The sequence below is a fragment of the Rhinolophus sinicus genome, chromosome 2, assembly GCF_057876585.1.
Source record: "Rhinolophus sinicus isolate RSI-liver-muscle chromosome 2, RSI-T2T, whole genome shotgun sequence".
Lineage (NCBI taxonomy): Eukaryota > Metazoa > Chordata > Mammalia > Chiroptera > Rhinolophidae > Rhinolophus > Rhinolophus sinicus.
In genome coordinates, this window is record NC_142502.1 from 36,118,386 (window position 1) to 36,132,727 (window position 14,342).

The 14,342-nt window shown below is 38.1% G+C and overlaps 1 protein-coding gene across 6 annotated transcripts in view; it reads right to left on the reverse strand.

Annotated features, from left to right (window-relative positions):
* PKIB (cAMP-dependent protein kinase inhibitor beta) overlaps positions 1-14,342 on the reverse strand; it is a 98,344-nt gene that overhangs the window by 37,514 nt on the left and 46,488 nt on the right. Inside the window, exon 3 of one of the 6 annotated variants that reach the window (XM_019740965.3) lies at positions 12,959-13,049. The exons of the other annotated variants lie outside the window; for them this stretch is intronic. The gene's annotated coding sequence lies outside the window, so the exon portion shown is untranslated. The remainder of the gene's footprint in view (positions 1-12,958; positions 13,050-14,342) is intronic. 6 annotated transcript variants of the gene reach the window in all.

A 14,342-nucleotide genomic window follows, 5' to 3' on the forward strand; every position in this document is an offset into this window, starting at 1 on the left:
CCCCTTCACAGGGCGCACGGTGCTAGTCCAGGAACCGGCCCCAGTCTACCTCCCCTTCATTTTCCCCCTGTTGACCTGCATTAATCCTAAAGCTCTGCAGGCACAGCCAGCCAGTGGCAACCTTGTGCCTTGTTTATAGTGCCCCTGTGTCTGAGGATTTTTTTGTCCTCATTCCCCTCCCTTCCCCCTGGCTAACATCTATTCATCCAGTCAGGGTTAACTTGGGCACCCTTTTCCCAGAAGCCTTTTCTACCCCCACAGGCTACATATTCTTCCTCCTCTGGGCTCTAAAACACTCTGGTATGTCTCTATTATTGAAGTTATCACACATATTATAAATTTCTGATTAGTGCCTGCCTTCTCGCCCCTACCTCACATAATTTTTTTAAAGTCTTTTGAAGTCATGGACTGTGACTCATTCATCTTGCACAATGTTTTGCACATGGTAGGAGAAATGCAATAAATACCTGTTTGAATGTCGAGGTGTATGAGGTGTTTTTCAGATTCTGAGCTGTCTGAATGCACACATTATCATTTTGAAAGAATTTAAAATCAAAAGCAGGCATTTTTTTTAACTTCGTTCCTATACCCAGCTTCCCATACGTTTTTTGCTGTTCCTCTCACTCTGTATCTAGAACTGTTTCCCTTCAATTGAATCCTATTTGTTCAGGCTGAATATAAGGAACTGAAAAGAGGAAGAGAAAAATAAATGGGGGGAAAAATGATCATATGGGAAGTAGTAGTAAAAATAAAATTTTATAAACTTCAAAGTTTATGGAATATAATGTAAATATGTACCCCTAAAAAAATAAGCTTAAGAAAATATACTTTTGTAGTCCTAATTTTTTCAAACATCAGTTATTGCCAATGATCTAGTCAAAACTGCAAAGAGGAGTCCAGTTTAAAGTCAATTAGATAAAACTAAACAGTGTTACTTGTGCCTTTAAAATGCATATTTAAAAAAATTCATTGAATAATTTCTGTTCAAGATGGTGAAGTAAACACTGTGCTTACCTCCTCTCAAGACCACATCAAAACTACAACTAAATTATAGCACAACTATCATTAAGCACTGCCTGAAAGTCTAGGTGAACTGAAGCCCTACAATTAATGACATACAGAAGAAACAACCTAGAGACTGGTAGGAGGGGCAGACTGATAGAAAGAGCTGGTCTGACACCCACATGTGACCATTAAAAATCAGGAGGAATATCTTAGCTGTGGAGGTCCCTCTCCCCACCCCCAAGTAGTGAGGGGTCACAGCCCCACACCAGGCTCCCCAGCCCAGGGTTTCAGTGCCAGGAGGAGAAGTCCTCATAACTTCTGGATGTGAAAACTAGTGGAGATTGTGGCTGAGACAAGGGAGGCTGCAGTCCCAGGTGCACCTTTTGAAGGGCCCACAACACATCGACTCACTCAATGATGGACTTACTCACTCTAATCTCTAGCACTGAGGCAGCAGCTCAAAAGACTGGGATACATGGGGAGGAACTGAGTTGTCTGGCTTGAGGGTGAGGACTGGAGGGGCACTTTTCTCCTGGATGGAGGAGCTGGTGGAAGCCATTGTTTCTTTGTTGAGCCCTCCCCCTCCTGGTGGGCAGATGCAGGCAGCTGCCATATCTGAGTCTCCATCAAACTGGCTAACACCCTTCGTTTGCCCCACCCAGGTGATTCCCAGAGACCCCGCCCAGTAGATTTTCAGTACAAATGGCCTGTCTTGGCTTACGCTGCAGACTTTCCTAAAATCTTTCATAAGTTCAAAAATCCCAAACAAGCAGCATATGACTTTGGCATGTCCCATACCTCTTGCTGAACAGCCCTAAGCATGGCACTAGCCACAGTCAGTCTTAGCTCGTGGCTGGACATCTTGAAGTACCTCCAAGTCCAGCATGAGTGGTGGCCGTCTGGATTGCTTTGTGGATCATGCCAGCTGGCTCCAAGAAGGGGACAAGTTGTAGCTGAACTTGGCCTGTGGTGGGGTCCTGCCAGAAAGCCCTAGGAACCAGCACCCCTGGAGCCCAGCTTCAGACTGAGCCAGAGTATCAACCAGCCACCCCCAAAGATGACACACTCAAAGAGCAGACTAGGCAGGCACGAGAGCCCTGCTAAAGCAAATCCTGCTCCATTGGGTCAACCCCAGCACAACAGCAACTCCACTGTAGTCATAGCCAGTCCTCACAATCAGTCAGCCTGAGGGTGAATTCCTCCAACTGATGTGCAAACAGGTTCAACTATAACAAGAGAACACACATAACCTACACAAGGGACACACCTGGAGCATCCGGCTGAGGTAACCAGGGAGACTGCATCACTGGGCCTCACAGCACACCTAGGACATAAGTCTACTCTACTAAGACCAGGAGGCATAGCAGCCATATCTAATACATAGAAACAAATACAGGGAGGCAGCCAAAATGGGGAGACAAAGAAAAATCTCAAATTAAAGAACAGAACAAAGCTCTGGAAAAATAACTAAACAAAATGAAGACAAGCAATCTACCAGACACAGAGTTCCAAACACTGCTTATAAGGATGCTCAGTGATCTCAGGGAGAACTTCAAGAAAGAGATAGGAAACATAAAAACAGACAGAAAACACAGAAAAGAACCATCAGAAATAAAGAATACAATAACTGAAATGAAGAATACATTAGAGGGAATCAACAGTAAATTAGATGAAGCAGAGGATTGAATCAAAGATTTAGAAGATATAGTTGCAGAAAACACCCAAACAGAACAGCAAAAAGAAATAACCCTCCAAAAGTGAATATAGTTTAAGGGGCATCTGAGACAACATCAAGCATACCAACATTTGCATCATAGGGGTACCAGAAGGGGAAGAGAGTGAGCAAGGAACTGAAAACTTATTTGAAGAAATAATGATGAAAAAGTTTCCTAACCTGATGAAGGAAATAGACATACAAATCCAGGGAGCACAGAGATTCCCAAACAAGATGAACTCTAAAAGGCACATGCCAAGACACATAATAATTAAAATGCCAAAGGTTAAAGACAAAGAAAGAATCTTAAAAGCAGCAAGAGAAAAGCAGTTACTTACAAGGAGCTCCAATAAGGCTGTCAGCTTATTTCTCAACAGAAACTTTGTAGGCCAGAAGTGACTGGCACACAATATTCAAAGTGATGAAAAGTAAGGACCTATAACCAAGATTACTCTACCCAGCAAAGCTATCATTTAGAATTGAAAGACAGATAAAGAGCTTCCCAGAGAAGAAATAGCTAAAGGAGTTCACCACCACCAAACCAGAATTACAAGGAATTTTAGAGGGACGTCTTCAAGATGAAAAAAATAAAATAAAATAAAAAATATGAATAATAAAATGGCAATAACTACATATCTATCAACAATTACTTTAAATGTAAATGGATTATATTCTCCAATCAAAAGATAGGGTGGCTGAATGGATAAGAAAACAAGACGCTTATATATACTGCTTATAAGAGGCTCACTTCAGATTGATAGACTCACAGAGACTGAAAGTAAAGGGATACGAAAAGATACTTCATGAAAATGAAAAAAAAAAAAAAAAAAAGAGAACTGAAAAAAAAAAAAAGATGGCATAGCCATACTATACCAGACAAAATAGACTTTTAAAACAAAGCCTATAAAAAGAGACAATGAAGGACCCAGTAATCCCACTTCAGGGTAGTTATCCAAAGAAACCCAAAACGCTACTTTGAGGGGATGTGTGCATGTATATGTTCATTGCAGCATTATTTACAATGGCCAAGATGCAGAGGCAGCCGGGGTGACTGTCGATGGATGAATGGATAAAGAGGAGGTGGTACATATATACAATAGAATATTGCTCAGCCATGGAAGGGAATGGGTTCTTGCCATCTGTGGCAGCATGGATGGACCTGAAGAATGTTGTGCTGAGTGGAGTATGTCAGACAGAGAAAGACAGATGCAATGTGATTTTGCTTATATGTGGAATCTAAAGAACAAAATGAACAAACAAACAAAACAGAAATGAAGCCATAGATACAGAGAATATTTTAATGGTTGCGAGATGGGAGGGAGTTTTGAGGGTGGGTGAAAAAGGATAAAGAAGTACAAATTGGTTGTTACAAAGTAGTCATGGGAATGTAGGTTTTGGCATAAGGAATGCAGTCAATAATATTATAATAACTATGTAGGGTGTCAGATGGGTACTAGATTTATTGAGGTGATAGATGAGAGGAGGTTGGGGGGCAGGGTGAAAAAGATGAGGGCATTAAGAAGTAAAAATTGATGGTTTCAAAACTCATGTGGATAAAGTAAAGCACAGGGAATATAGTCAATAATATGGTGATAAATATGTATAATGTCAGGTGGGTACTAGAGTAGTCAGAGGACTCACTTCTTAAATTATATAAATGTCTATTATGCTGTATGCCTGAAATTAATATAAAATAATATTGAATGTCAACTGTAATTGAAAAATTTAAAAAGGGAGGAAAAAAAGATGAAGGGGAACAAGAAGTTCAAATTCCAGGTATAAAATAAATAAGTCATGGGGATGTAATGTACAGCATAGGGAATATAGTGAATAATATTGTGATAGTGTGGTACCATGTCAGATGGTTGCGGGACTTCTGCTGATGATTTCTTTAGGTATATAAATGTTGAATAGTTATGGCATATACCTGAAACTAATATAACATTGTATGTTATATATATGTTTAAAAAATCTTTAAAAAATAAAAAAATAATAAGTCCCTTTAATTTGTATACCTCTTCCATGATTAAATTTGTGTTCTTATTTTAGGAATTTCTACCTATCTCTGTTCATTGCAATAGAATCAAAAAACAAAAAAGAAATAGAAAAAGAGTAACTGTTATTTTTCCTTCTCCACTTCTTTGAAGCTTATGTTACATCCAAATGTACTTATGCAATAAACTTCAAAAATAATATTCCATACATAATTTTGGTTACTCACACACATCAAAACTCAGATTTACAGGGGATATACTAAATCCCAATACACAAAAGACTAAAAGATAGAGAGTCTATTCATCCTTTAAGTTATCAGTTATCAAAAATTTTACTAACAAAAGAGAAGTAATTCCTATAAAGCTTTCAAAAACCAGTGGCATGCCCCTAACAACAAAAAAATGTTTTGAGCACATTTCTCCTATTCATGAATATTTGTTTTTATAAATTATAAGTATATTAACATATAATAAGTATATTAACATATATTAATATACTTATAACTACTTATATTATCAATTATAATATAATTTATATGTTATATCATAATTATCATTAATGTTAAATACATTAACAGAAATGTAAAATAAAATAAATATAGCTAAGTGCTCTACTATGTCCTTCCTGGACTTTAGCATAAGATGCAGAATTTGAAAGACGTTGCTGCTACATGAGGCCTAATTCTCTGTCCATTATCTCTCTTGGAACTGCAATTAAATCTAGAGAAATCCTGGTGATATATATGACAGCTAAGAGATATCAAAGGCAAAAACATCAGTGGTCTCACCAAAGGGTGCTGCATGCCTTGCAAGAGAAGCAGATCAAGGTGGGGATGGATCATAAAAAATCCATCCCTTTTAGGAATACATGTACTTTCAGAGTTGTGAATTAACAGAGATCTTGAAAATTTCTAGTCCAGTGATTTTCAAGCTATTTTTTTCAGCTGAAGAATTTTTTTTTTTTTTCCCAAAATAAATTCTTTAGCAGATGGTCAACACACAAGATGGATACAAGCAGAACTGCTCTGGCTAATGCAGTTTCAGGGTCTGAGGCTCTACCCATTCTTCTCTTCTTCCTCCACTTCTCCTCCTCAAGGGGTGTAGCCCGAAAACCCATGACCAATTGTCATTTTGGAGGTGAGGGTGACAGAACAGGAGCAGCCATGTCAAGATCATGTACTAAAGTAGCTAAAATTAGTCATCCTGGGCCCTTGTCCATCTTTCCTTTTGATGCCCCCGCCTTGTTTTCATGGACTGGCTTCCTTGTATATCCCGATCTGATCTCAGTTGTAAATGGAAATAGTTAAACTATGATCTGATAGGATTTAAGATAATGTTTGCCTCTAGGATTTGGTAAATTAATAAATACTTATTTTCTCATTTAATATACATATTTTCTAAAACTTGAAAGGTTTAATGACTCAAGCAGCCAGCCACATCAATATGTAAATAATCTGCATAAAGAAGAAAGATCCAGGGCATCTCAAACACAAGACTTCAGGAAGTTGCCGAAACCTCAGAAATCAAGATAAAAATATTTTAACGCAGTGTGTTTTTTTTTCCCCGCAAATCAAAATGAGTGCAAAAAATCCACAATGAACACAATATCAAAATTTTAAATAAAGATGTGACCCTGTACTTGTACAACTCAGCCTCTTGCACCTCACTGTAGCACTGAACCTGGCCCAGTAACTTCTCTGAAAGAAAGAAGTGCAAATATAAAAATGATGTCAGGTTAGTTGTGTTATGTAAATGTCTGCCTTTGTAATACTTAGGACTATAGAAGGAGAAGAAAATGTAGCTTGGAGAACAAAGCCCAGTCAAGGTATATGGTGTGATGTAGACCTTTACACCTCAATCTGTAGATTGAGGATGAGGTTAAGTTTTTGGGAAACAAATAAGAAACTAGAGAACTAGAACAAATGATGCAGTACATAGTCCATGTTTACACTTGAGCTGTTTTACAATTTCAATATGCTCCTAAATCTAGTGATAGCTGCTTCAATAAGCATTCTTTTCCATTTTTGCTTTGTTTTTAAAGTCAAATCATAGTTCCAAAATGTACAAGAACCCGAACATTCAAAATGTCAGGTGTACATCGTCTGACTCCTAAAAGCAAATGAACCACTTCAACAGCAAGTTTTAAAAAGCTGTTCTTAAGATGCATTTAACTTCTCAAGCATTACAATGGTGAAAACAACTATCAAAAGATGAGTCATTGTGACAGTAGAGAAAACGGACATTCATGAGAATGTTTTCTATCCACAGAACCCACAAAAACTATCTTAGGATAACAAATGATTCTATGCCTGACACATAGTAGGTACTCAGCACATAGTTACTGGATAAGTAAATGAATTAATGAATGAATGAAAGTTGAAACAAAGACTGGACAGAGGTAGAAAAGGACTAGATTGTAAAGAGCTTTGAAACAGAGACAGTGGGTTACTGAGCAGAGGTTTAACAAGCAAAAAAAGTGGCTCTTTGAAGGAAAAAAAAGGATGAGTTGATAGTAAGCAAATAATAAATCCAACTGTAAGTCTCCGGAATTAATCTTGGCATTGGACAATAAAATCCCACCAAAGGGTGAAGACAGTAAAACTGGAGTAAGGATGGTGTGGCAGAAACTGCCAATTGGCTCCCAAGAGCTCTTCTCCCCTGCTCTAAAGATAGAAATTGTATCTGGGTACATAGCTAAGAACTATATTACCAAGTCTCCTATGCTGCTAGATATGGCCATGCAAGTGATTTTTTTTTTTTTTTTCATTTAAACATGAGCTATGAGCAGAAGTGATGTATTCCACTTCTAGGTTATACCTTAAAGACAGGGGAGTGTGGTCCCTCCCTCCTCTTTCTGAAAACTGGACTGAAGCGACCAATGCTGGTGAGCAATCACTCATTCCCCAGGTGGACAAGGACCATGCCTTGGGAATGGCAAAGCAACAAGATGGAAGGAGCCTGCATCCCTAACATGGTAAAGCCATCATACCATCTCTGGACCATCTACTTGGGCCATCCATAAGACAAAACTAAACTTACATTATGTTTAATCCACTGTTATTTTTGGACTTTGTTGCAACTACGAAACCAATGTCTTAACTAATATAAATGAATGCAAAACAAATTTCAATATGGAAAAATCCATGAAATGTGGTGATAGGCTAGAGTGAATGAAGGAGAACAATGAGCTGAAACAATTATAAGGTTTTATATTTAGGAAACTAGGATAACAAAAATCACTAACAAAAAAATAGATGAGAAGGTGAGCTGGTGGAGATTAGATGATGGCAGTATCAGAGGGATATGTATGGTGAGTAATTGGAATTATAGGCCTGGAACTTAGTTAAGAGGAGAAAATTGAAAATGAATATTAGAGTGCATTTATAGTATTGATAATCGAAAAGATGAGAACTGATAGAATCTCAAACTAGAAGACATCAGAGTGTATTAAAAACTGAATGACAAGGTATCCTCACAGAAGACAGGAGAAGGAAGCAGTAATCAGCAAAGGAAAAAAAAAAGAAAACCATTTTCTTGATAAGAGAAGGGTAATGATTGAAAATATGGAATAATAGAACTAACCTTAATCCAAGATGACAAAGAAACTTAAAAGGATGTTGATGTGGTCTAAATTTCTTAAATCTGTTTAATGGTCTCATGAAAAATTAAAGCACTCATTTCTTGAAATAGAAAAGCATTCATCAGAGTTCTGAACAAGCCAGATCTCAATCATACTTTAGTTTCAATTTAAATTTCCAGAATTCCCAGACAGCAAAGAACAAACTACAGGTAATTACATCATTTCCTCCTTTCTTCTCACAACAGAGGGAGAATGAGGTGAGAGGAATACAGGGACATGGAAGCAGAAGTGTTTTGCTCCTTTCAGAAGGCTGATGTTTATAAGTGGAAATTATAAAATGAAATAAGAGTCTCGTCCCCAGATTTATTAACTTACACTCAAAGATACACGGGAATCTAAATTTCACATTGAAACTTTGAAGTTAATAGAAGGCTGGCAACATGGAAGCCAGCTGTTACTTACAAGAAGCCAGAGTTTGGAAATCTGTATCACATGTCAGATGCATTCCCATTATTGAAAGGTCACCAGCATTCCAGAACATTCAGGCAACATTGTTGGACTGTGCTGTCCAACAGTTTTTGTTCCCCACCTGGCATTGGCAATCCAACCAGGAGGGCATATTTTAGGGAGAAGACAGACCAGAGATTTCTGTTTTTCTTTCTACTATCCACTTCAGATTGATGAAGCTCACCAGGTTAGCTTTTTCTGAAGATTGTTTTCTCTCTAGCTTTAGCTTGCAGAATGTTCCTTAGAGCTGCCCAAGGGACATCAGGGGAAACGTCAGGATTCTTTACCACTACATTTTCATTGAAACCAATCATAATAATTCCCTTTGATGAAAAATTGATACTCCCCTCCTTTCCTTTGAAGAGAAGTCTGTTAGTAATCTCCTTTTCCTCCTCACATCATTGCATTATCCATGGTCTTTAAACTGCTCCAGGGATAGTTTTTGTCCTTGTTTCTAGTGTTACATTTGAGTTTCATCATCAACCGTTTTTTAAGTTATTAATACTGGCTTGAATTTTAGAATCCCACCGTCCACCCTACCCCCGCTTTTTACATAATGACCAGACATCACTATTCATTCCTCCAAGTAACTCAGGGTGAGAAGTTCTGCCCTAAAATGATCTCTCCTTTACAACGGTTGCAAAATACCTTAGCAAAGGTTGTTGTATACCATCAAACTAGCTTGAGGGGAAAATAAAAGTTTGGAGTTTTGAGTTAGTGTAAGTATAAGGGGAGTGTCCGTGTGTCGGAGGTGGGGGCAGGAGGGATTGTGTGTCATGGTACTTAGTATTCAGCATGCAAAACTGTCATGCTTCACCCCCATCTGTTCTGCCCATCTTCTTAGGTGTGGCTTGTGTGGTTCTAAAATTCCTGGCATTTAGCACAGAGTCTGAAAGCCACTCTAACCATTCCGGAAAGCCCCTTTCTCTACCCTTTTACCATGTGTCATATAAAAACCACAGAACCAAAGCATCAGATGAAAATTTATTATTAACTACGTACTGCTTTTTAATGTTTGCTTGCAAAGCTTCAATGAAAGAAGTAACTTTTACATCGTTTCAACAATATTAAACTTCTTAGCCTACATTACTTTCTTCCCTATATCATAACCCTCAAACACCAGGAAATCAGCTCATAAGCCTTTAATGGGTCCCATGCAACTCACAACACTTAAGTAGGTACATCAGTGGCTAAAGAGAAAACTGAGGCATCACAGCTGATAAACGAACTTTGAGATTTATAATAAAACAGTGTTAAAATCTTAAGTACTAGCCTCCATACTGTTATATTCATACTAGCAGATTTAGATCTGGCATTCAAACATTTAGGCTCACAAAAGAAAGCCAATGAAAACTATGTTGTATAGGAAAGAAGCAAAGAGTTGTTGAGTGCTCACTATTTTCCAGATATCTTAAACATTCTCTCACCGCATACTTAACAAAAGCCCTCAGAAGCAAATAGTAATACCATTGGATGCCTGAGGTTATCATAAAGCCAGAGCCAAGCAGTGTCAAGATTTGAACCCAGGTCTGCCTAACACAAAGTCATATTGACTCAGTAATAGCAGGTGTGCTTGACTAAGTCAACCCATAGGAGCAGCAAAGAATAAATATGTGCGAAAGTAGAGTTGAGGAACTCTACTTTAGTGGTCACTTAAGATATGCCACATTTTTTTCAAAGTGGTTTTGATAAGACATCCTACTAGCATTATATTTTAACACCAGATGCCCCATCTCCACCTTGACAAGATCAGTAACCTGTTCAAAGCAGCCTGATCTGTTTTTTAAAAAGTATAGCAATGTCCTTCAAGGCAGTTCAGGACTAGCATTAAATGTGTTGTCATCTTGCATGTTTTCCAGAAAATGATGCGACATACTCCTAGAGTAACAGAGGTAGGAGGTGGGAGAGGAATACAAAAAAAACATTTTAAAAATTGTTTTTGAAATAGATATTAATACAGTGTGGTGCCTCGTTGGGTAAGGAAAGATGCTCTTAAGAAATGGACATAATGACCTCTTACAAAACAATAAGCCCTTTGCACTTTAGTTCCCTCTGCACAGATAGCCTAGGGGAGCTTTAAGGGATTTTGCAATCTTAACCTTCTTGAGTCTGGTTACGATGCAGTGTGTCAATGGTAAGAACACTGGGCAAAGGAAGCCAGACAGTCAATAAAGTTTGGTGAGAGAAAGCTAAAGCTGGGAGAGATTCTAACACTAAAGGCAGTGTAACGCTATGCACACAAGCTTTGGAGCCAGGCTGGCTCTAGAACATAACAGCTATAACTTGGGCAACTTCAGCCCAACTTTCCTTAGTCACATGTGGAAATAAAATTTCTGCCTCACAGAATGTTATGAAGATTAAATGAGACAATATCTGAAAAGTACTTAATATAATGCCTAACACATAGTGCTTAATAAACAATAGTCATTATTAGGATGTTCTTTATACTAAAGTGCTTTGCACTTTAGAAGATTAAATGACTAGCACGAGATCACAGGCCATTTCTTTATTGGGGGGAAGTGACTATAAACTCAGCTCCATTTAAAACCAAATTTCTTCTAAATAACCAATTACCAACATAGGACCAAAAAAGGTCTGTGAAAATTTCAAATGTACTTTAATTTTTTTTCACTAATAAAATTGACTGTGCAGCCAACTCTTTTTCCTCTTCCTGATCTCCATTTCCTTTCAAAACAAAGTCTGTATGAATGCCTATGTGTTATTTTGGGGGCTGAAGGTGTCCCTCTTACTCGTAGATCTACTTTGTCCTGATATTCTCAGTCATTGCTATTTCTTTCTCCTGTAGTCCACACACACACACACACACACACACACACACACACACACACACACACACACAAGACGTATTAGAGGAATCTTATTCAGAGGCATGTGTATTTGCTAACTATTTAATATGTTGCAGGTTTAGATGCTTCTGTTAAATAAGATACAGATTCTTAGTTTCAGCTTTTGAATAACATTAAGAAAAAATGAGAAATAGCATTTTGAGATAAATCCATTCTTAAAGGTCTTTAGAAGAGTGACTCTTGGGCACTATCTGTAAGAACAATCCCTGTGAAGTAAACTGACTGAGTTAAGATTTCATACTTAGTTCATCAATAAAGACGGCTTACATGGAAATACTCATGTCCTTATTTATCTTTACTAAGGGATGCAGGCTAGCCTTATTTCTTTTTGTCATTATTGCTGTCATCATCGTCATTTTAAGGGTTTAAAAAAAAAAAAAAAAACCAGGTAAATGGGTCAACTAAAAAAAAAAAAAGCTTCACTTTTCTGATTCATGATCCATCTAGACCTGGAGAGGTATTTATAGCAGGCCACTGCATTAGGCTGTACAGACTGTGCACTTCACAACTGCCATTTACACTGTGGTCCAAGGAACACACACAGCTGAATTTAAAACTGTTTCCATCAGTAAAGTCCAAATCTAGAGTAAAAGAGTCTTGATAACTTTCTACAAGGATGTATTTTTCCCTAGACTGCTGTTTACTAGGCACACTAAATTCTTTACATTAAATATATATATATATATTTTTTGTTTTTTAGAGATGAATTAACTTATTTAGATATGCTTTACTTCAAGACATTGTTCTATTCAAGGCGAGATTACAAATAGGACAAAAAAGAGAAAAAAATACACAAAAATATATTTAATGTCAAAATTATCTCCTTCCTTGAATCTGAGAATGACTACATGTCTCACACTTAGGCCTGTGACATTCATTACTAGCTGAATTTACACCTCCTATAACAGCACCTTGTTTATGTCAGGATTTATTTGGCTCAGAGAAAAATGGCAGATGCAGTGGTGATTCACTAAAACTAATTCTCAGTGAAGCAGCTGCTGTGCAAAGCTGTGCTTCACACATCCATCATTTGCTGATTGTCGCAGCTAGTTCGGTCACATCATCTGCTCACTCTATTGATTTTGTGGTTGTTGATATTTGGATTGCAGTATTACTGTTGTCATATCACGCTACACTCGTTGAAACAACAGCATCTTGCGGGACTTCAAAAATATGAGAAAAATCCACATAATCATAAAAATACAACCACTCTGTGAAAGAGGTGGTAAAAAGAGCATTTGTCCTAAATGTTAAGAAACTAACTGCTTTTCAGCAGAATGAATCCACTCACCTCTATGTTTCTCTTAGGAGTTGGCCTCAGACAAGCACGATCCAGCAGCATCACAAATACCAGATTTGGTGTTATGGGTTGAATTGTGTCCCTGAAAAGATAAGTTGAAGTCCTAACCCCCAGTACCTGTGAATGTGATCTTATTTGGAAATAAAATCTTTGCATATATACCAATAACAAAGATGAGGTCATAGAGGAGTAGCGTAGATCCTTAATCCAATATGACTGGTATCCTTATAAAATAAGGGAAGACAATATGAAGATAGAAGTACACAGGGAGAACGTCAAATGGAGATGGAGGCAGAAATTGGAATGATGCATCTACAAGCCAAGAAATACCTGTGGCTACGAGAAGCTGGAAGAGACAAGGAAGGACTCTCCCCTAGAGGCTTCAGAGGGAACATAGCCCTGCCAACACTTTGCTTTCAGACATTTAGCCTCCAGGCTGTGAAAGACTACATCTCTGTTGTTTTAAGCAACCCCTTTTGTGGTACTTTGTTTGGCAGCCCTTTGGTGATGGTGAAGAAATACCAAATCTCTCCTCTAGGACATGGGTATAGACTGTGTTGACCTAGGGAGCCATAATGGTTGAAGAGACTCCTTTTTTGGGGCATATTTACTCAGATTAGAGAATTTTCTCCAATTAGCGTATCCTTAAGTATATAGATGATTCCTAAGATAAGTCAAGATCAAATGAATAGATCTTTAGTAGTCACACAGCAGCCTAGCCAACTGTCCCCCCCGTGTCTTTCCTTGAGGAAAGAAAAGTCTGTGAGACTGTGCCTTTTTAGAACTTTGCTTATCTCTATATTTTACACCTTATGTCTCTCTGTCTGTTCCCCTAAAGATGGTTTGCAGCCAATGACGAGTAAGATTCCCCATGGGGGGAACAACTCAAGCCAGGTGGAACTGCTTGGGGACCCCCGATGAGCTGCCTTAGAAGATCCAAAAAGGAGCCTTGCCTCCCCTTCCCCTCTGCCTGGGAAAAGCCATTGCTGACTCAGCTTCCCTCTTTTACCTGATTGTGAGAGAAGTCGTGAGGACAATAAAGATCACTTCTCTCCACCTATCTCAATGGAGCTGTTACAATATGAGAGACTTGTCTCTGAGAGGGCACATACCATAATTAAGACATCATGGGACTTTGTGCTTCAGCTGTTGACAGACAAAGAGTGTTTGGAATAAACATTTTTTCTGCTATGATGTATGAGTCTCCCAGACCGTGTAAGAAACAATGTTACTTTCTTGTATTTGTATGAGTGTCAATAAAAGCCACCACTGTGAGATCCCTGGGCTTCTGAGATTTAACTGCATTAAGTCTCTGTTTCTTTCTTTCTTAAAAACTTAACCCAAAGCTGCCCCTTCTCGTACCCTCACTGCCCGT